This window comes from Quercus lobata, chromosome 2, assembly GCF_001633185.2.
Source record: "Quercus lobata isolate SW786 chromosome 2, ValleyOak3.0 Primary Assembly, whole genome shotgun sequence".
Taxonomy (NCBI): domain Eukaryota; kingdom Viridiplantae; phylum Streptophyta; class Magnoliopsida; order Fagales; family Fagaceae; genus Quercus; species Quercus lobata.
In genome coordinates this window covers 3,663,404-3,685,893 of record NC_044905.1, presented here as the reverse complement: position 1 = coordinate 3,685,893, position 22,490 = coordinate 3,663,404, and the positions used below count along the sequence as shown (strand labels likewise).

Below are 22,490 nucleotides of genomic sequence, written 5' to 3'. Positions count from 1 at the left end.
TGATTGAGAATGAATTACAATGAAATGAATTGAATGAATAAACATCTACACATTACTCTGTTTATATACACAGAGAAATAACTAACTCAACTATTGGCGCCAAAATCAGTTATTTGAACTTTCTGGTGGCTGTACACGTGGCAAGCCTAAGTAACTAACTCCTAGATTTGTGGAACTAACTTCTTCAATGATCCTGGATGAAGAACTCATGATGTGGCATGGACTCAACCATTTCCAAGATTGCTGAGTTAATTTTGTCCTTTGATGCTAGCTTGGTAGTCTGATCAGTGCGCACCTCATCAGCAAATGCTGCATTGACTGCTGCTCTTGTGGCTGAGCTAGTGCTTCCTTCATCAGTACCAGCTACACCACTAGCTAGTTGTGTGGCTTGAGATATGCAACACTTCTTTGCATTCTTAATATGAAACAAGGCTAGTGAACCCATGATTGAAAGCTCGAGCTAGAGAGGTATTGGGTAAGGTAAGACCGTATTGATTTTCTATTTAAAGTTGAAAGAGACCATCCCTACCAAAAAAAAAAAATTGTTAAAAAACTCTGATGTAGAGTGTAGACTGGAGCACAAGTTAACAAACATAAAAAATTAAACGCGCTTTAATCTATCCTACATCAACAGAGTTTGAAGTGGTCTTCCCCCAATAGGACTAATTCAAGATATTTTATTAAATTTGTTTCAATAGAAAAAAGAAGAAGATATTTCTATTTAAATATAGGGGAGATGCATATTATTTTACACTCTTAAGACAAGATTTACGACATCCATAAAATTTGTTGAATGAGGTAGTACTGGGGAAGAAGATAAGTTGAGGGATTTTCCTCCCAAGTTTCATCTGCTTTCATGCAATTGGTCGAGAAGATGGAGTGAAATGCAGTCACAAAGATACAAACTTTTTTTTTTATCTAATTTAATCATTTCGCTTGAAAGTTCTAAGCTATTGCTGCTGCGAATTGGCACTGTTATTCAACGAAAAGAACAGAACATTCTATTTTTAATAGAGACGTGTTTTACGTTTCTACGTCCCAATGAGGGACAATAATATGACAGGTATATTGAGAATGACTAGTGCACACGGCTAAGTATTCACCGACACAGCTATAATTTACAAGAGAACCTGAGTTACAATTTCAAAGTGTGTAATAGACATTACTTTATAGAAATAAATTAGGCAGAAAGAGGGGCATGGATGTTGAAGTTAAAAGTCTGATTTTGTGATTTAATTTTTTTCTAAAATTAAATTTGATGTCATGCATGTCACTCAAATTTTGCTCCATCATATCCCTTGTTAAACACCTAGACACTAAGACTAATGGGTGTTCACAGAATGATTGATTGCACTAATTTTTTAAAATTTGAGAAACTTTCACTAAGCAAGTTTCAAATTATGGAAAAATTATTAGGTATTTCCGGAGTACCATAAATGTGTACTTTTTCATCTCACATAAATGGTAGGTCCCATCATGAATTTAATTAGTGAGATCCACCATTTATGTGAGAGGAGAGAGTACGTATTTATGGTATTCCGGAAGTACACAATAATTTCCCCAAATCGTGATGTAGGCCATAAAGTTATTATGATGTTTAAGAAAGAAGCTTGATGGATACTCTTATCATTGGTGAGAATAATTTCAAATCAAGTTAATGAACACTAACTACATGTATAAAACAGCTTATTGGAACGCTTAAGTAGGATTGCAAATACTAATTTAAATAAGCCTAGAATTAATCTACTTTGTTTTTTTTTTTTTTTTAATAATGAATAAACCAAAAAATTGACGTAATTTTGTTAAAATCTTAAACTTAAAGGACTAAGATGAAAAACAATCAGGATAAAAAAAAAAAAAAAGTAATTTAGTCTTAAATTCTCTCTTATATATGTTTGGTGCCAATTAATTCATTTTCTGTCGCATACATACCTAACCTTTGGAACCAATAAATGCTAATAACAAATTTTAGGGTTTTTTTTATTATTTTTTTTAGATATAAATAGTCCACGTAAGAGAACCAAGCGAATTTTATTTATGTAATTCTGTGTTCTGTATGTATAATTTGTTGGGATTGTTAGGTCTCTTTAGTTTGTTTGGTCTTTAAATATATTTCGTCATCATTTAGGTGATGAAAGGAAACAATACTATCACATTATATTTTTTTGCCAATTTTTGTATTTACCTTTTATTTTATGATGATTTTGTCATTTTAGATGACTAAACACCAGTAATCTTTGTCTCTACTTTTGCACATTCCGCACTTACATGGCTAGTTTAAAGAAAAGATGCACGCTATTTTTTTTTATTTTTTTTTTTTTTTTTTTTTAATTTAAAAAGAAAGCCAAATTCTTAATAGACTTCAAAATGCAAGCTAGAGCCTAAGGGCCTGCTTGGATTGAGGGGGTAGGGAGGTGGATAGGAAATGAGTAGAGTAGAGTTGGTTAAATATAGGCTAATTTTGGCCAATTTTACTCTACTTTTCCTCCCTCCCCTCAAGCCAAACAGACCATAAATGCCGTGGGGAGACTTCAATTTGTTGAATAATAGGGTTCACAAATCACAACTATATATGCTTTCTTTACGAAGAAATTAAAGCTATTAGACATGTCATGTTTAGCCGGCGTGCCAATCACTGAATCTTTTTCTTAGCATAAGATCATTTCAACTACTTGCTCATGGTATGTCTTGCATCTTTGAAAACATATTGATCAAGTATGATTATATATTATAGGCAGAAATACCATTTTCATCCTTACATTTTGACCCTATTTCTATTTTGGTCCCTAATTTTTTATTTTACCACTTTTAGTCCTTAAATGAAAAAAGCATTTTATTTTGGTCCCTACTATTACTCACTTAATAGAAATATCCTATGTGGCAAACGGAGTGCACTGTTGGCACTAGTAAATGCTGACGTGTCCATTAAAATAATATTAAAAAATTTATTTGACTTTTAAAAAATGCCATATCAGCAATTTAATTTTTTAAAAAGTCAAAAATTAAAAACTTCTAATTTCTTAGTTTTAATTTAAATTGAAAAAATAAAAATAAAAACAATTTTTTTTTTCAATTTTAAAGACTAGGAAAAAACTGTTTTCATAACTTTTTCAATTTTTCTGAAACTTTCTTGGTAACCAAACACAACATTAGAACTCAAGCTCATATATTAACTTCAGTCAAACTTTGAACAAAATAACAAATACCCATGAAAGATTTACTTGAATAGAGTCAAGCTTAAGAAGCAATTCCATAGCTTTTTGAGAAAGACCATCAAAATTGAAGTGGGTCTCACTGGAAATAGACCACTTGAGAGAGTTGAAAGTGGACCTGATGAGAGCGAGGTCTTTGAGGTTTCTAAGGGTTCTTGATCTACGAACAAGGAACACACAGAAATGGGTTAATTTGGATTATACACTTTACCAAATAGTCTATAGTATTAATTTGAAACACTCTTTGGTCTAATTCCAAAGGTGGCATCATCTATCGCTCTTAGAAGGACGCCGCCCCAATCCTCTTGTCCAAGCTTCTCAACCCGATTCGCTCCCTCAAATTGGAAGGAAGACAGCGATGCTTTGTACTTTGAGTCACGATGAGGGAGGTTGATTTATCTGGGTTCATGTTCATGGTTCACCAGATCTGGATTGTGCATGGAGGCCAAAAATCTAGGTTTGAGTTTTGTGTTTTTGTGTTCGGTTTCAATGCATAAGAAAATCTTGTTGAATGTCTTTGTGTAACTGTTGAATGTCTTTGTGTTTTGTAAATTTTTTGAGCATTTCTACTTGTTTTGTAAATTTGAGTGATTTTATGGGTTTGGTTGCTAAGAAAATGCAAAAAAAGAAAAGAAAATCTAGAATATTCTATTTTCTAGGAAAGGTTAGTTGGGGAAGAAAATGAAGAACACATGTTCGGAGTTCTTCATGTTCTTCCAAAAAAAAAAAAAAAACAGAAAAATTTTAATTTAACTATTTTTTTTAATAAGAAGGTTATAAATTTTTTAATTATTTTTATCTAATGTGGCTTTTAAAAAAAAAATTAAATTGCTGATGTGGCATTTTGTAAAAGCTAAATAATTTTTTTAATATTAATTTAAGAGAGATGCTACGTCTACAACATTTTTACAACAAATTGTAGGTAGTTAATTGTTATTGGTTCAAATTTGAACCTAACACTAGAATTATTTTTTGCCCCAACAATAATAACCAGTATGCATTCCGTTTACCACATATTTTAATAGACACATCAAAATTCATTGTGTCAACAATGCATTCTGTTTACCACATATGATATTTTTGTAAGTGAGTAACGGTAATGACCAAAATGAAACGCTTTTTTCATTTAGGAATTAAAAGCGGTAAAATAAAAAGGTAAGGACCAAAACGGGAATAAGGTGAAAATGTAAGGATGAAAATAGTATTTTCACTTATATTATAAGGATTTACACGGGAAAAAAGATGAAAAGAAACAAGAAAAAGAGAGTATAAGATTATGCCAAGCATTTAGGAAAATATTTTACCTTGAACAAATGAAATCTATTTAAAAAAGAAGCACATAAATTTATCATTCAACGCCAAACTCATGCAAAATTTGAAGATAGGATGCACTGCAGTGAAAAACAGGAGGGGTACGTTCAAGTTCTTAGTTCACTTCAAAGTGCGTGCAAGCTAAATGCCATCCCAATGCATTGAATTTTCACATCGATCACATGGCAGTTGTTTTTATCCAATTGAAAATTTGAAACACAATATCATCAGATCTTTTATTTGTTTTTCCTTTTGTTTGAGAGTACCTTCCGGGATCGAAACACTCAAATTTGTTGGATAATATTTAATGGATTCAAAATTATGCTTGCTTTAGGAAAAAAATTATATATGTAACCACTGGGCATATCATATTTAACAGCATAACACCATACATTTTACAAACACTAAGAATTATTTTTTTGGGGCGTAAATGTTGAAGAATTGAGAGAATATTCTAGAGAATACTTCAATATATTGCATAAAATGACTGAATGAATTACGAAATAAAAGTCTGTTTTGATTATATACATATAAATGAGAGAGAGAAAGATAAGAGGGAGAGAGAGAGAGAGAGAGTGGCTTAACAGAATAGAATAAGTCATAACTGATTTTAACAGCTAAACACGGACAAAATGGGCTTTTGCCCTTTTCCACAAAACTAATTAGCCTTTTGCCCTTCTTCCCAAATTAAATAGGGAAATGCCCCTCTTTTGAAACTCGACTTTCTCAAAATCGAGTTAAAAAAAAAAAAATTCTAAAGCCCTATAGTGACGTTTTTAAGGACCTATAGTGACGTTTGAAGAACCTATAGTGACGTTTTATAACTTGATATTCACAAAATCGAGTTATAGGCAATAAAATTGCCTATAACTCGATTTTATGGATATCAAGTTACGAAACGCCACTATAGGTCTTTAAAAACGTCACTATAGGTCCTTAAAAACGTCACTATAGGGTTTAACTCGATTTTGAAAAAGTCGAGTTTCAAAAGAGGGGCATTTCCCTATTTAGTTTGGAAAGAAGGGCAAAAGGCTAATTAGTTTTGTGGAAAAGGGCAGAAGCCCATTTTGTCCAGCTAAACACATGTGCCTAACAGTAAATTGGATATTAACGCTATGTTTGGATACAAATTATTTTTGCTGAAACTGAAAATTAAAAATACTATAGCAAAATAATTTTTAAATGTGTGAATAGTGCCATGGGACCTATTTTTAATATTATTTTTGAATAAAGTGGCTGTGGGTCCCATGAACAGTGTATAAATAGTGCTGCTACAGTGATAATGGTCTCCCTGAAACGCGTGAAAAAAAAAAGGAAAATGCTGAAATCTGAAACGCAGACGCCCGCAACGTGAATCCAAACACATACTAACTAACTGCCTAATAATCCAAACGCTGCGTTTCACATTCTCTTTAAGTGATACGGTGCGTTTTGTGGCTGATCTCCTAGCTCTGAGGACTGGACTCAAAATGGCACCGTTGCAAGCTATCTTCCTTCATCAGTGATCAGTGGCAGCTACATCACCTGGTTGCATCTCCTGCTGCTCTACAAATGCATCTCAACAACTTGGCTTATAGTAGGTCTTGCATCTTTGTCTTCTTTTACACTTTGTAGAGCAAACTCAACCAAAGTTTCCATCATGCCTATGTCATATTTGCCTTCCACGTCACCAGTCTTTTGTGCTTTGTCTCTCCCCCATCATCCATAGCATGAACACTCCTTGATGGGCTCTTTTCGGTCATAATTTCCAACAAAATAATTCCATAACTATAAACATCTACTTTGGAGGTAATTGGCCAATTGAAAATCCACTCCAGAGCTAGATAATCTCGGGCTCCTCTTATCCTTAAGAAACTTGAATTCTTAAAAACACTTATGTTTTATAACATTGACATGCCAAAATCTGCCACCTTTGGTCGATAATTAGAATCTAGAAGTATGTTTTGAGATTTTACATTATAATGTAAAATCCAATCTAGATAGTCCTCATGTACATTAGCTAGGCCTTTTGCTTTACCTACAGGTACAACAATTTTGAACTTCTTTCTAATGTCGCAGAAGCCTAAAGAAAGCACACATGATACTCCATTGACAGAACAAAAACTAAACTATTAGCTTCTGGTAATAAATCTCGAATCCACGAGGGGTTTTCCTGAATCTACAAGGAGATAAACTCTACCAGAGAAATAATTTGACAAAAGTCTGTATTTTTATTAATAATAATCTGATTTATCTTTGATGGCTACAAAACATATAAATATTGAGAAAGTAAAACCTTAGGATGATAAAGAATCATCTGAAACCCTAATTCGCACTAATTATGAGATTAGGTGACAAAATACTAAATTTTACTAAAAATAGTAAAATTAAGTTAAATACAAAATCATAAACTATTAACCTTAAGGGTCATCCCAAAACAGACAGAACCTTATTCTGACTTTTAAACTAAAAGTTATTAAGTAAAAAATATATTACTATAAATAGCAAAAACACTATCGCCACGATGACCTCTACTGGCACTCTCTTGATCTAGCGTTGTGACTTTCAGCGCCTCTACTGCTCTAAGAATGCATGTGCTGTCTGTTTACATCATTTTCCCAGGCAAGTGAATTGCCATAAAGGTTATTTGCTAAAGAACCATGCTCCATGTACTCGTACACCAAAAGTGTGTGCTTTCCCTCTATGCAATACTCTCACATCTCTATCATGTTCATGTGGTTAATCGGTCCAATAATGCTTACTTCTGCGAGAAACTCACATTCTCCTTGGTTGGCTTCATTGAGATGCTTAATTGCTGCAACTCGCTTATTAGACAACACACCTTTGTATACAATGCCCCCACACCTCTTCCAATCTCTTTAATAAAACCTTTTTTAGCCTCTTTTATTTTTTTATTTTTTTATTTTTTTATTTTTTTTTATCTCTGCATTGGTAAATTTTCTAATTCCGTTGGCAGCAAGAACATAGCCATGATTGTCAACATTTGAATTTTTCTGGGTTCTGATTTCAAGTCCAGCTAATCCTCAAACATATAATGATCTCAATTTACCATGTTGAAGTTTAGTGCTTGTTTGGTAGAGGTGTTTAAATATTGTTGTTAAAAACAATGTGAAAACTTTGGTTTAAAAAGTGTTGTGAAAACATGTATTTAAAATACTCATAATGTGTGGGTTCTAGTTAGCTTAACTAGTAAAATTTCTAATGGTTGAATAAGAGATTTGGGGTTCAATCCTCACCTACACCAGAAACCAATTGGTATCTTGGTGTGATAATAAAGAGCTATCATTAGGAGTGAACGTCATAGGTTGAAACTCTCTAAAAAAAGTACTCATAATGCAAAAAATATGTTTGGTATTATATTTCTAATAATGTTTTTTCAAAAGTGAAAAATATAATTGTGTATTTGATATGCATGTATGTGTGTGTGTGTGTGTGTGTGTGTGTGTGTGTGTTTTTTTTTTAAGTGATGATATGTAGTCTAATTAGTGGAATCTACAGTTTTTAAAATATTTACAAAAGTATCATTGAGCAACGTTATTTGAAAATTGAAAACTGGTAAGAGGAGTTTTCTAAATTTAGTGTTTAAACATCCTAAAATGAGCAACATAACTCAAACACTCCTTAAAAAAACATCCTTATCAAATGCGTTGTATTTTTTAGAACATTGAAAATTATTGTTTGGAATATTCACATACCAAACAGACCCTTAGCTTTTATAATTTAACAAAAGGTCCAGAGTCTAGACTCTAGACTGGAAAAATCATTTTAATGGACTAGGCTGCTTGAATAAATCATTAATCTGGCTAGACATGGTTATGAAAATCTAAGGTAAATCCTGCCTCCTCTGGGCTTGCAAAGGAAAGAGAACTTCAAAATCTTGTACAGGCCTGAGTTGCTTAGACTATTCATGTTGTAACAACTTTACTGCCTAAATGGTCACTCCAGCGAGTTCAGATGATGAGAAACCTCCCTTCCGCACCTTGATGGACAAAAGGAACATTTTGGAGAACAGATTCAAATTTAATGGACCAATATAAAAAATCTCAAACTTAGGTTGCGTTTGGATAGCTTATTTTTTGCTAATTTATTTTATTATTCAGCTTATTTTTTGCTATTATTCATGGTCGCACTGCACTTTTTGGTACAATTTATGAGTTCTACTGTTCTATTTCAGCTAACTTTTATTTTTATTTACAGTACTTTCAACAAAAAGTTTTCAATTTCAGCAAAATAAGTGGATCCTAAACAGACTCTTAATTAACCAAGATGAAAAAAATTCCTTAACAGTGCAATTTTACTCTCTTATTTATGTTTGGTGGTAACAATTACTTATTTTCTATCACATACATACAAACTTTAAAACATTATTTCATATAAAAAGTTACAAACTTACAAATTGAGTAATATTATTTAGGCTTAAATATATTGTTGGTCTTCAAAGTTTAGCATATTAATGAATCTAGTTCCTAAAAAAAAAAAAATAATAATAATAAAAAAATAGTGAATCTAGTTCCTAAAGTTTGTTAGCATACATTACTGTCTGGCCTAGTGGGTTTAGGCCCAACATCTTCTCACTTGTACTATACATAACTTGCCCTACACTCCTTTTACTTGCACTATACACAAATATGCTTATATAAGAATGTAGTCTCCTGTACAATTCTTAACAAAAATATGTTAAAATATTACTCTCTCTCTCTCTCTCTCTCTCTCTCTCTCTCTTAACAAAGTTTAAAATCACCACATTTAATCCTTTATATAATATGGTCAAATTAGAAGTTGACACATTATCATTCCCACAAAGACAACAAGCAATCACTTAAGAGTTTGTTGGGACCAAGATTGATCACTTTAAAATTTTTTTAGGGACTAAAATTGACAATTTGAAGTTTGTTAAGGATTAAAAGTGACCACTTTATATTTCAGGGACTAAAACTACCAATATGTACAACTTTAGAGATCAAAAATATATTTTACCCAAAATTTTTATCATATTATTGAAATTTTAAACTTTCGGAAAGGATGCAAAAGAATATTATCTAATAAATTAACTAGGAACTTTATTTTTATTTATTTTTCTGAGAATTAAGTCAAAGATTTTATTGAATCATGTTGTTGCAAGGAAGATGCAAGCTAACAAAAAAGTTAAACAAATTAGGAAAAACACACACACACACATATTTCTCATCAAATGCATGTTGAATGCTAGCCCAATGTATAGGACTATAGGAGAGACTCCAATTTATTGGGCACCGACTTCACAACTATGCTTGCTTTATGAATGAAATTTTGTAGTCACTAGACATATCATATTAATTAGGACATGCGACTGAATCTTTTTCTTGGCGTATGAGCATTTCAACTACTTGGCTCATGGTAGGTCTTGCATCTTTGTCTTCTTCTACGCATTGTAGAGAAACCTGAAACAAAGCTTTCATCTTTACCATGTCATATTTACCTTCTAACATTGGATCAATGATCTCTTCAAGCGAGGAGGTGTTTGCAGCCACTTTCTTCATTTTTCCCTCACCCATGTAACCAACATTTTGTGCTCAGCTTCCCCACCATCATTTATAGCATGGACATTCCTTGACGGACCCTTTCCGGTCACCATTTCCAACACCACAATCCCATAACTATAAACATCCACTTTGGAGGTGATGGGCATATTGAAAACCCAGTCTGGAGCCATGTAACCTCGGGTTCCTCTCATCCTTGAAAAGCTTGAATTCTTAAGGACGCTTCTATTTTGTATCTTTGACAAGCCAAAATCTGCCACCTTTGGTTGATAAGTCGAGTCTAAAAGTATATTTTGAGGCTTTACATCACAATGTAAAATCCAGTCTAAACAATTTTCATGCAAATAAGCTAGACCTTTTGCAATGCCCATTGCTATTTTGAACCTTTTCTCCCAATCAAGTGCCTTGGTTGAGAAGTTATTTGCTAAAGAACCATGCTCCATGTACTCATACACCAAAAGCTTGTGTTTTCCCTCTGCGCAATACCCCCACATCTCTATTAAGTTCATGTGATTAATCCTTCCAATGATGCTTACTTCTGATAGAAATTCACCTTCTTGGTTGACTTCATTTAGATGCTTGATTGCTGCAACTCGCTTATCAGACAACACACCTTTGTATACAATGCCCCCCGCACCTCTTCCAATCTCCTCAGTAAAACACTTTGTGGCTGTAAGCGACTAAATTTCTCGTTTCGAAATAAGTCGAACAAGTGAAATAGTTTCACAAATGCGAATTTGTATTGATGATTGTGTGGTACAATTCTCTGTGATTACAAAAGAGTTATCCTCTGATTCGATCTCCTTAAAAGACTTGTTGATTGGATTTGTAGTGATGTGATTTTGATTTAAACACAAGATATCCTTCAATTTGGTTGAGGGATGGATCAAAGATCTTTGGAACAGAATTACAATGAATCTCTGGCTATGAGCTTGTTAGAAATCCTTTGTTCTTCACGTTCTTTGTGTTCTTCGTGTGTTCTTCGTCTTCGAAGATTTGTGGTGGAAGTTCTCCGGGGCTTTAGAGGCTTGAATCCGTGGAGCTTCACTAATTTGTGGTTATTTGAGGTTTCTGGAGGCTTTTGAGCTTGATTCCAGTGAACTTTGAGATCTAGGCAGATAGTTTGGATGATTCTGCTTCGAATGTTCTTTGTATTTGAAGATTTGTGGTGGAAGTTCTTCGGGGCTTTAGAGGCTTGAATCCGTAGAGCTTCACTGATTTATGATTTGTTGATGTTTTCGGACCTTTGAGCTTGATTCCCGCAAACTTTAGGATCTAGGCAGATGGCTTGGATGATTCTGCTTCGAATGTTCTCCGATTTTGGGGTTGAAGTTCTTGAAGTTCCTGGAGGCTTTAGAGCTTGATTCCAGCAGAGCTTTTTCACTTCTGAATTCTGGTCCTCTGAATCCTGGTCCTCTAAATGTCTCAGGAAGGCTTCTATTTATAGGAGTTTTGGGGTGGGTGAGCGACACGTGGCGGAGCTTGATTGGTGACACATGTCACAGCTTGATTGGTCCGCTTAAGTCATCGCTTACACGTGCGAGGTTGCTTGAGTCATCGCTTACACGTGCGAGGCTGCTTGAGTCATCGCTTACACGTGCGAGGCTGCTTGAGTCATCGCTTACATGTGCACTGATGCGTGATTGGCTCTTGCATGACACTTGGCAAATTTCTGTTGGCTTCTGAATAGTGATAGCAAAACCTAGCAGCAATACATGGTGTTCTGTAATTGGCTGTATTTTGTGGACTTGGTAATGTGACGTGTCAGCTTGTGATAAGTCGGGAATTTTCCCTCTCTACAAATGCCCCCTCGAGACTCGTTCACGCACACAGTTTCAGAGTGTGGTGTGGGAATGAGTTTCGAAAAAAATGGATTTTTGGTGCTTGACTATTTAAGTGAAGTAGTTGAAGGTAGTGGAGCTGTTGAAGGTGGTGGAGTTGTTGAAGGTGGTGGAGCTTTCAGAAGGATGAGATAATTTCCGAAGAGTAGACCCACCCATATGAAAGGCTTTGATGAGACCGGAAAAAGGTCTGCAAGTATTTGAACGTACTTGCGTGATGGAGCCTTCTTAGCAGAGATTAAGTTGAAGTACTTTCAGAAGAGCATTTTGGATCGTTGGCGGCGATCACAAGATGTTGAAGATGGGGAAGATGAGAGAATGGTAGCTGGATACAGCATGCAGGGTCATGGAACTAACCTCGTGTTCTTAAGAACTTCTGGCGAAGTTATTTCAGAAGATCACGCTTTAGATTACAACGAGGACAGGTGGGAAAGTGGTTGAATGCGCCTGCATAATTGTATCACTCAAGTTAAGTTGAAGTAATTTCAGAAGCTTATGTATTCTGGGTATGCTGGTAGTGGCAACGAAGAAGATGGAGATGAAGCAAAGCAAATGAGCAAAAGCATACACCACCATGGTGCTAGCCCTGTATGCTGGGACCCTTCTGGTGTAGATGTTTATGGGAAGTACAACTTTGAATATGGGACTGACTGTGTGTTGCATGGGGTCTGGCAGCAAGTAACCGAATGTGCCTGTGTGATGGGACCATGCCAACGGATGTTATGTTGAAGTAATTTCAGAAGAGTACCTTCTGAAATTCTTCAAGCTGATTTTAAGTTGGAGTAATTTCAGAAAATAAATTTTGAGGTACCAGCAACGATGACCTTTAGGTCCCGTAGTAGTGGGGACATGGAATAAGGCTTTGATGACCATTTACCGGCACCAAAGGCTGAATTTTGATGAGCTGGCACCTTGGAGGTTGTTTTAAGTGTTGATGGAAAACAATTTGTAGGATACCCCAACACTTTTTTACCATCTTCATTTACTGCCATTTGTTGGAAAAGCATAGAAAAAATGAAAGATGGAGCTAACTTGTGAACCTAGTTTGGAAACCAGACAAGTTGCTGTTTGTTCCGAACCACTGCCTCTGCTGGAAGACCAAGCAATTGGAAAGAGACTACAGGAGCCCTGAGGTTAGGAACAGGTGCTTCTGCTGGACTTGGATTTCCTGGCCAACCAAGTCCAAGGAAACATGGAACCGCAATGCAGACCTTGTTACGAGTAATTTTATGGACAAAGGTGGTCGTTAAGTGGAGAAATAAAGTTTGTTTGGATCTCAAAACTGCAATGATGTTGTAAATAGGGTTTCGACCGAACCATGGGAGGGTTGATCTCAAACCGATTATGAAGCAAAATCGGTTGCTAGGTGTTGAGAATGATAAGATCATAGTGAGAAATGGTTGTGAAAAGGAGGATTTGAAAATCTGAAAGAGGCAAATCTTCATTTCGTGATTCAGTGTTTTTTTTTTTGGATGAGTTTTTGATGAACCCGGCCCTCCTATTTATAGTAGAGAGATGAAGAATGGTAGGTAGGTAGTTAAGAATGGTAGTTGAGAATTTTTGGTGAGAATGGTAGGTGAGAACGGTAGGTGGAAATGGTAGGTGGGAACGGTAGGTGGGAATGGTAGGCACCGAACGGGAATGGTAAGTTTGGAGACTGGTAGGCACCGAACGGGAATAGCAGATTGAATTAATGACCTAGTGTAATTTTAAGACACACTTGTGAGAATTTATTTGTACTTTGAAAGGCAAGCCTTGATGAAATCTGGAGAATAACCCTGCGGGGATCCCAATTAAATGGATGAATCTCAAATTTTGTTCTTGAGGACCTAAGTTTTGAACACTTGGAATTGAGTCATTTTTTTGCAATTTTCAAGTCTCCAATGACGGAACGGACTCCAAAATCGGAATGTACTCGAAAAATGGAGCAAGATAGGTCCATCTCAAAATTTTTTGACATTTGGTCAACATTTGCACAAAAGTCAACTTTTTGGAAATTGGACGTTTGCACAATTTCTGAGCTCCGAATGAAGAAACGGGTCCCAAAATCGGAATGTACTTGAAAAATTGAGTGGGACAGGTCCGTTTTGAAATTTTTGATTTTCTGGTCAATATTTGCACAAAAGTCAATTTTTTTGGAAATTGGACATTTGCACAATTTCTGAACTTCGAATGAAGAAACGGGTCCCAAAATCGGAATGTACTCGAAAAATCGAGTGGGACAAGTCCGTTTTGAAATTTTTGATTTTCTGGTCAATATTTGCACAAAAGTCAATTTTTTGGAAATTGGACATTTGCACAATTTCTGAACTTCGAATGAAGAAACGGGTCCCAAAATCGGAATGTACTCGAAAAATCGAGTGGGACAAGTCCGTTTTGAAAATTTTAATTTTCTGGTCAAGGTCAAAAGTCTGCTTGGTCAAAGCATTTTCTCTCTCATTTTTTTTTTTTTTTAAGGCGGTTCGGACCGGGTCAGATTTCCGGGTCGGTCTGGGTCGGTCTGGGTCGGATCTGGGCAAACGGGTCAGCAGCGGATGACGTCATTCATGACGTCACAGTGCTGGTACGTGTGGCACGTGCGAAGGATGACGTCATCCATGATGTCATAGGTCACGTGCGGCACGTGCGATCTCTGGCGGTCCTAATCGGCGCGTGAGACTGATGGCCGCGCCGCCGAATCTTTTGGCGGCGCGTGGCGGCGCGTGCTTGGGCTTTTGGGCCTGAAATTTTTGGGCTTTGTTGATCTAAAGCCGTAAAAGACCATGGTTCAGTCAGATTTCCAAAATTATGGACAGATTTGCACAGATTCGAGGGATTAAGCCGCGGGTCGTCGTGAGTTTGTGGCGGCGTATGGAGGCGGATGCGGCCGTTTCTGGGCTTGAAATTTTTGGGTTTTGTAGATCGTGGGCCGATGAATCTAGTGGTGGCACCCATTTTGTGAAAATTTTCTCAGATTCGTGCAGATTTGAACGAGGAACTTCGCGGAACGTTTAGGAGTTTGTGGCTGCTCGTGGCGGTGCGTGGCAGCTCCGCTGCTGAAGATCTTCCTGGGTTTTGTTCATCAAAGTCCTTAGAAGATTTCTGTGGGTTGATTTTTTTGTGAAACCTTGTCAGAAATTGTAGAAATTTGGAGTGGGAGACCGCAGCCATTGTTGGATTTGTTGCCACCTTGGTCTACATTGGTGCTTGCCGTTCTGACAACGCTTGACAATCCAGGCAGGGAGTAGTTGCAGAGTAACTACTGAGTGTCTCTGCTGATCTCAAGGAGTTGGTGGCAGTTGGCTCCGTTGCTGAAGTTTATTTATTTATTTATTTTTTTTTTTTTTCTCTGAGTTTTGTATACCAAAGTCTTTAGAGGATTTATGTGGGTTGATTTTTTTTGTGAAACCTTGTCAGAAATTGTAGAAATTTGGAGTGGGAGACCGCAGCCATTGTTGGATTTGTTGCCACCTTGGTCTACATTGGCGTTTGCCGTTCTGACAACGCTTGACAATCCAGGCAGGGAGTGGTTGCAGAGTAACTACTGAGTGTCTCTGCTGATCTCAAGGAGTTGGTGGCAGTTGGCTCCGTAAAGCAAGAAGCTTCTGTGGATCTCTATATAAAGCCACTCAGGCATGCACTAACTTGTGCAGACATAACCTCTAAAAACAAGAATACATAATACTATGGAGAAACCATGCACGCCCTCTTTCTTTTTCTTTTTTTATTTATTTATTTATTTATTTATTCATTTTCTATTATTTGATAATAATAATAATAATTTTTTTTTTTTTTTTTTTTACACAGCTATCATGACGCTCTTTTTTAAAGATTCGAAGATTGGCGAAGAATCAGCTTTGTTTATTTATAGGAAGAAAGATGGCAAGGATGCGAAGGCTACGACTTTGATTGTTCGTCCACCCATAATTGGAAGATTTTCAGAAAAATGGGGTCGTAACTCTTATCCTCTCCATTTGTCGAAATGGTCACAGATCGTCCCTTCTGATGGCGGCTCTAACTTGGAAACAACTATCCTTCTTGCTTCACACCATAAAAATGTTGCTAGATCAAAGCCGTATAACACTTTAGGGCGAGAGATAATTGCAAAACGTGCGGATTGGGATTTTTCCTTTAGCGTGAATGGAGGGTTTTCCTACTTCTCCCTTTATTGGGATTGGCTAGAAGATGTGCTCAGTCGGTGTAAACACCTCCTTGATGTAACCCACCTCTACAGTGCTATCTTTGCTTCTTTGTTCACATATGATTATGATGAGAATCTTATGAAAGCATTTTGTGAGTGTTGGAGTTCGTCAACCAATACCCTCCATACCTCAGTTGGGGAAATTTCCATCACCCCATGGGATCTCTTCGTTCTCGGTGGACTTCCTTGCACCGGTGCATTTTATGATGAAGTAGTACCCAATGCGCAAGAGCTGGATGGAATCAATGACCAAGGACGACCTTATCTGCCGTACAGCTGTCGCTACCTATTCCTAGCGTATCATCATCTTCAAAACCGGTTGAAGAGACAAGGGAAAGTAAGTGTTCGCGACTGGATTACTTTTTGGTACAGAGGAAATAACAAGTACCCAGCTCCTAGAAAACCAGCGAGATGGACAACCATTCCCAAGTGTAGTCAGAATCCTTTAGGTGAGATAAAGGAGCATGGACCATGGCTTGATAAAGAACACGGGGTCTTTGCGGATCTTCAAGTTGAAGGTGATTTAAAGGAGGAGACCTACTTATCGGCGCTTCTTTCCTGTTGGCTGTGCATATTTGTCTTTCCTATCAAGGATCAGAACAGTATTCGTCCAGGCACTTTCAAGATTGCTAGTTCCATAGCTAATGGTCGTTCATTCGGCCTTGCTTCCCCAGTATTGGCTAGCATTTATCGTGGACTTAACACTATTTCTTCCTCTCCTACCCCGAGCAAGTCTGGAGCTAGTTTTGCCATCCACTACGTTTATGCCTGGGTAGGTCATTTCTTCCGAAGCAATCGCCTTACCCATGATAAACCATCTGATGCTTTGATGACTAAATATTCTGGTGTGGGCTATGCCTCTCCGTTCAATGAATTCTCTGCACGTAAGCACATACGAAACGCCACCAACTTTCTTTGGCACCGAACTGCTTTCAAGAAAAACTACGACCAGACTTTTATTGATAATGATCGTTTATCCATTCAGAATTTTGACTACTTTATGAGCCTTCGCTCGGGGTACTTGTCACTTCGATGTGAAGATCAACACATTGTAGAGCCATATAGTCCTCACAGATTCAGTCGGCGTTTTGGATTTCATCAAGACATTCCAGGTGATTTGAAGGAAGAAATTCATACAGGTTCTTTAAAAGACCTATGCCAATTCTACCAATCCTTCACTCGATGCAACACAGATTCTAAGATACTCATTTCAGCTTTTGCCACCGACTTCGTAAGTCGAGTCAGACATAGCTACAAACAATGGTGGGAAAGGGTTTGCGGAAATGATTTTACCAAAGGAACAGATCTTCTTGCTGACATTGCCTCTTTCCCTGTTAAGTTAGTAACATCTAACAAACCTCAGAGGGGAAAGAGGGAACTACAAGACCTATACATTCCACAGCCTTTGTCAAAGTTTGCACGACGTCGTCTTGAAGATGGTAATCATTCAAAGGACTCATCTCAACATAACGAAGTCACTTGCAGTCAAGGCACCAAAAGTCCATTTGTTGTACCAGTTAGAGATGCCATTAAAATTTCTGAAGAGGAGGTGTGTAATGACCTAGGCTCCAATTGGAGACATTCGAAGAGTCCAATGGAGGGTGTTGATCCAGAGAATTCTATTAATCATGCGCATCTTTTTGCAAACAGTGAGTCTTCTATTTCAAAACCATCTGCGAAGAGTTCAGATCTCAGGAGGTGTAAGTTTGCTGATGTTGGTACGTCGTCCAAATTTCCGATTGAGACAGAAAGGGCACCTCTCCCATCCCTGCAACCGACTAAACCTCCGGAAGTCTCTGTGTTTCAAGCCAAGGCGCATATTTCTTCCGTGCGTAGGAAAGGGGCTTCTATGCTAGGAGATGTTCTTCTAAATAGGCTTTCGAATCTTTCTGTAGACACCATCCTCCCACAAGCTGAAGTACATGAAATTTATAGTGGGGTTGAAAGTTTTGGAGTGGACCCTCAACACTTGCGTGAGAATGTTGACAAATATTGTGAGGGTATCGCAGACTATTTGAAGATGAAGGAATCTCTGAACAAACGACCAAGTCCTGTTATCTTATCTCAACGCCAGACTGAAGTTGAATTCCTCCTTTCTGAAGCATCGCAGAAGAAAGCATCTTTGAAGACCGAACTTGATGCTGTTAAATTGAGGATGGTTGACCTGAAAACCGAGCTCGTCCAACTAGAGCAATCGCTTTCTCAAATTGAGACTCATCAAGTTGAACAAGACAATATTGTGCAAGACTTAGAAGAACAACTTGAAGAAGTCAAATTTGCCCCCGTTCTTGAAGACCAGGATATAGAGGCTTTAGAGAAGATACGAGTCCTTCTGGAAGATAATCGTTCTAGCTTGAAAGATTTGAAATGGATGTCATAATTTCTTTCGTTTTAATTCCCTTCATATATGTCAACATGCTTTCTTCTTGTACTATTTTCCTTTCATCAATCAATAAAGAAGACTTTATTTTCTGTTCCTTCATTCATTTTTTTTTAGTGCGTGACTGAACTCAGCAAAGGATACTAAGTTGCCTACGTACCCTTGAGAGGGATCAAGTCATCACGTAGTTCAAATGATTTTTTTTTCGAGACTGAACTTAGCAAAAGATACTAAGTTGCCTACGTACCCTTGAGAGGGATCAAGTCATCACGTAGTTCAAATGATTTTTGTTTTTTTTTTTTAAAATTATAATTTTTTTTTTCTTATGTGTTTTTTTTGCAAAAAGGGGGGCGCAGTGTGTAATAGTGGGTATCACCACTGATCGAACCCGAGATGGCCTCAAGGGTGACACGGGCGTCCAACCGCTACGCCACACTCGCAATTGTTGTCATGAAGTGAGATTAATTTCTCTTTATTGGTACGCTTTGAAGGGTAATGGGAAGACATCATGTACTCTTGCAGCGCTACAGTGGGTAGTTTAAGCTCTTACCGAGGAGCAATCCTTGATTTTCAAGCATAGAAGCGTTTGAGGAACTTCCCATTGATGGGGCCGATCCTAACACCATCATTATCAATCAACTTGTAAGCTCCATTGGTGTAGACTTCTTGCACAACATAAGGTCCATCCCATTTTGAAGTGAACTTATTGCCTGTACGATGAGTTGTGATGATAGGTCTTCGAACGGCGAGGACTAAGTCACCAACTTGGAATGATCGTGGTTTGACTCTTTTATTGAATGCGCTTGAAAGACGAGCTTGATAGCATTCAAGGCGTTGTTGGGCCTCGAGTCTTTTTTCATCAAGTGCCTCTAATTCTTGCAACCTGAGCTTGGCATTTTCTTCTCCAGTCAATCCTTCTTGAATGGCAATCCGTAATGATGGGATTTGGCGTTCCAAAGGAAGGACGGCTTCAACTCCGTAGACAAGAGAATATGGCGTTGCTTGAGTAGGCGTTCGAAACGTTGTTCGATATGCCCATAACGCTTCTCCGATTCTTTCATGCCAGTCTCGCTTTGTCTTGGATACCACTTTTTTCAACAAACTGCCAAGTGTTTTGTTAAACGCTTCAGCTAGTCCATTCGCCGGGGCATTGTACATGGAGGAGTTGTATTGCTTAAATTCAAACTTCTCACATAGCTCTGTCATCAGCCTATTGTAGAATGGTTTGTCATTATCAGTTATGATATACCGAGGGACACCATACCGATAGATCAAGTGAGTTCGAATGAAATTGACCACCGTTTCTTTCTTCACTTCCCTAAGGGGTACAGCTTCCGCTCATTTCGAGAAGTAGTCAGTTGCGGCCAAGATGTACAAGTGGCCACCGGATGACTTTGGTAATGGTCCTATTGCATCAAGCCCCCATGCATCAAAAGGCCAAGAAGCTACAGTTGGGTGTAGAGGTGACTAAATTTCTCGTTTCGAAATAAGTCGAACAAGTGAAATAGTTTCACAAATGCGAATTTGTATTGATGATTGTGTGGTACAATTCTCTGTGATTACAAAAGAGTTATCCTCTGATTCGATCTCCTTAAAAGACTTGTTGATTGGATTTGTAGTGATGTGATTTTGATTTAAACACAAGATATCCTTCAATTTGGTTGAGGGATGGATCGAAGATCTTTGGAACAGAATTATAATGAATCTCTGGCTATGAGCTTGTTAGAAATCCTTTGTTCTTCACGTTCTTTGTGTTCTTCGTGTGTTCTTCGTCTTCGAAGATTTGTGGTGGAAGTTCTCCGGGGCATTAGAGGCTTGAATCCGTGGAGCTTCACTGATTTGTGGTTATTTGAGGTTTCTGGAGGCTTTTGAGCTTGATTCCAGTGAACTTTGAGATCTAGGCAGATAGTTTGGATGATTCTGCTTCGAATGTTCTTTGTATTTGAAGATTTGTGGTGGAAGTTCTTCGGGGCTTTAGAGGCTTGAATCCGTAGAGCTTCACTGATTTATGATTTGTTGATGTTTTCGGACCTTTGAGCTTGATTCCCGCAAACTTTAGGATCTAGGCAGATGGCTTGGATGATTCTGCTTCGAATGTTCTCCGATTTTGGGGTTGAAGTTCTTGAAGTTCCTGGAGGCTTTAGAGCTTGATTCCAGCAGAGCTTTTTCACTTCTGAATTCTGGTCCTCTGAATCCTGGTCCTCTAAATGTCTCAGGAAGGCTTCTATTTATAGGAGTTTTGGGGTGGGTGAGCGACACGTGGCGGAGCTTGATTGGTGACACATGTCACAGCTTGATTGGTCCGCTTAAGTCATCGCTTACACGTGCGAGGTTGCTTGAGTCATCGCTTACACGTGCGAGGCTGCTTGAGTCATCGCTTACACGTGCGAGGCTGCTTGAGTCATCGCTTACATGTGCGCTGATGCGTGATTGGCTCTTGCATGACACTTGGCAAATTTCTGTTGGCTTCTGAATAGTGATAGCAAAACCTAGCAGCAATACATGGTGTTCTGTAATTGGCTGTATTTTGTGGACTTGGTAATGTGACGTGTCAGCTTGTGATAGGTCGGGAATTTTCCCTCTCTACAGTGGCCTTCTTTAGTTCAGTATATGTAAATTTTCTAAATCCAATGGCAGCATGATCATGTCCTTGCTTGTCAACACCTAAACTTTTCTGGGTTTTGATGAAGAGACACCACACCACAAAGAAAGAGATGATTTCAAGTGCACCCACTCCACTAGTAAACCAGAGCATGAATTTCACTGTCCTATCTTGACCGCTTTGTAGTGTAATACCACTTGAGCAAATTAAACTGGATTCTTGTAGAGGATTGTCTCCGGACAAGATTTTGCTTTTTGGAAGTTTCAAATAGATATCTCCCCATAAATCTGGCGAACGATATCCATTCAGCAATCGTGTCTTCAGATAACAATTGTTATAGTTGTATTGGAACGCTTTGCAATCACATGCTGCCAAACATTGATCCCTACATTCATCAAAGGTGTAATTATAGAAGGATATAAAATCATACCCGTAAAAGTCAACATGGGATAAAAGCACAAAGTCCGATTCACATTCGTCGCAAGAGAGATCAACTTCGGGTTCACAGCCATCAGCCCAATCGCTACGATTTTTCATCTTGTAACCTGGTGGGCAAGAACATTTCCTGCCGGAACCAATAACATAATTGCACAAACTGTTGGCCCCACAAACACCAGGAATCACGCAAGGTGTCTGAATGGCTTGCCATGAAACAACCCAAGCTTGCCCCTCCTCTTCCCAACTGTACAATCGAATATTACCATCGCAATCAAGTGTCAATCTTCTAGGAAGCACTGCTCCATAGTCCGCAATTATTAAATCATCGGATGAACTAAAATTCCCTAAGGAATTAAAGACAGGTGTTCTACTATTGTAATACCCAAGCCCTGAATAATACTGATTAATACCAGAAACATCTGGACTATTATAAACGCTATAAAGAAAGCTATCGTTGTCGAAGGGAAGCTCATAGAAACCAGAGGAAATGTTGGTCTGGCTTCTTGAAGAGACAAGTTTTGCGTTTCTAGTGAGTCGTTGTTCAGGAAGAAGGGTATCTGTAGGGACGTCAAAGCTTTGCCACAAAACACGTTCCTTGTTACGTAGAACAAGATTACCGTTGTCGTTGAGAAATAATTGGACTGAGGAGCGTGAGACAGTGTTTGTGGCCCAAACGGTGACATTTGACTTAGTGGCATCAGTTAGGATGAGATTGCCAGTATTGAGGAGGGAGAGCTTTGAGCGCTTTCCATTTACTGGCTGGTCACGGTTTGCCATCCAAACTACGGTGCGTGAGTTGCTAAACCATATGGCAAAGCAATAGGCATTATCACCCACGGAATAAAAGCCAGCAGAGAAGTCGCCATTTGGCGACGTTAGAATATCTGGTTTCTCTACTGATAAGGATGTGCCTTTACTGATGATAACTGCTGAAGATGAAAGTGGGAAAGAAAATGCCAAGGAGAGTAGAAGGAACAAGACTGGCGAACCCATGATTGAAAGCTCAA

General features: G+C 37.9%; 1 pseudogene; it reads right to left on the bottom strand.

The window, feature by feature from the left end:
- Positions 1-9,739: 9,739 nt before the first annotated feature.
- On the bottom strand, positions 9,740-22,490 carry LOC115975437 (annotated as a pseudogene).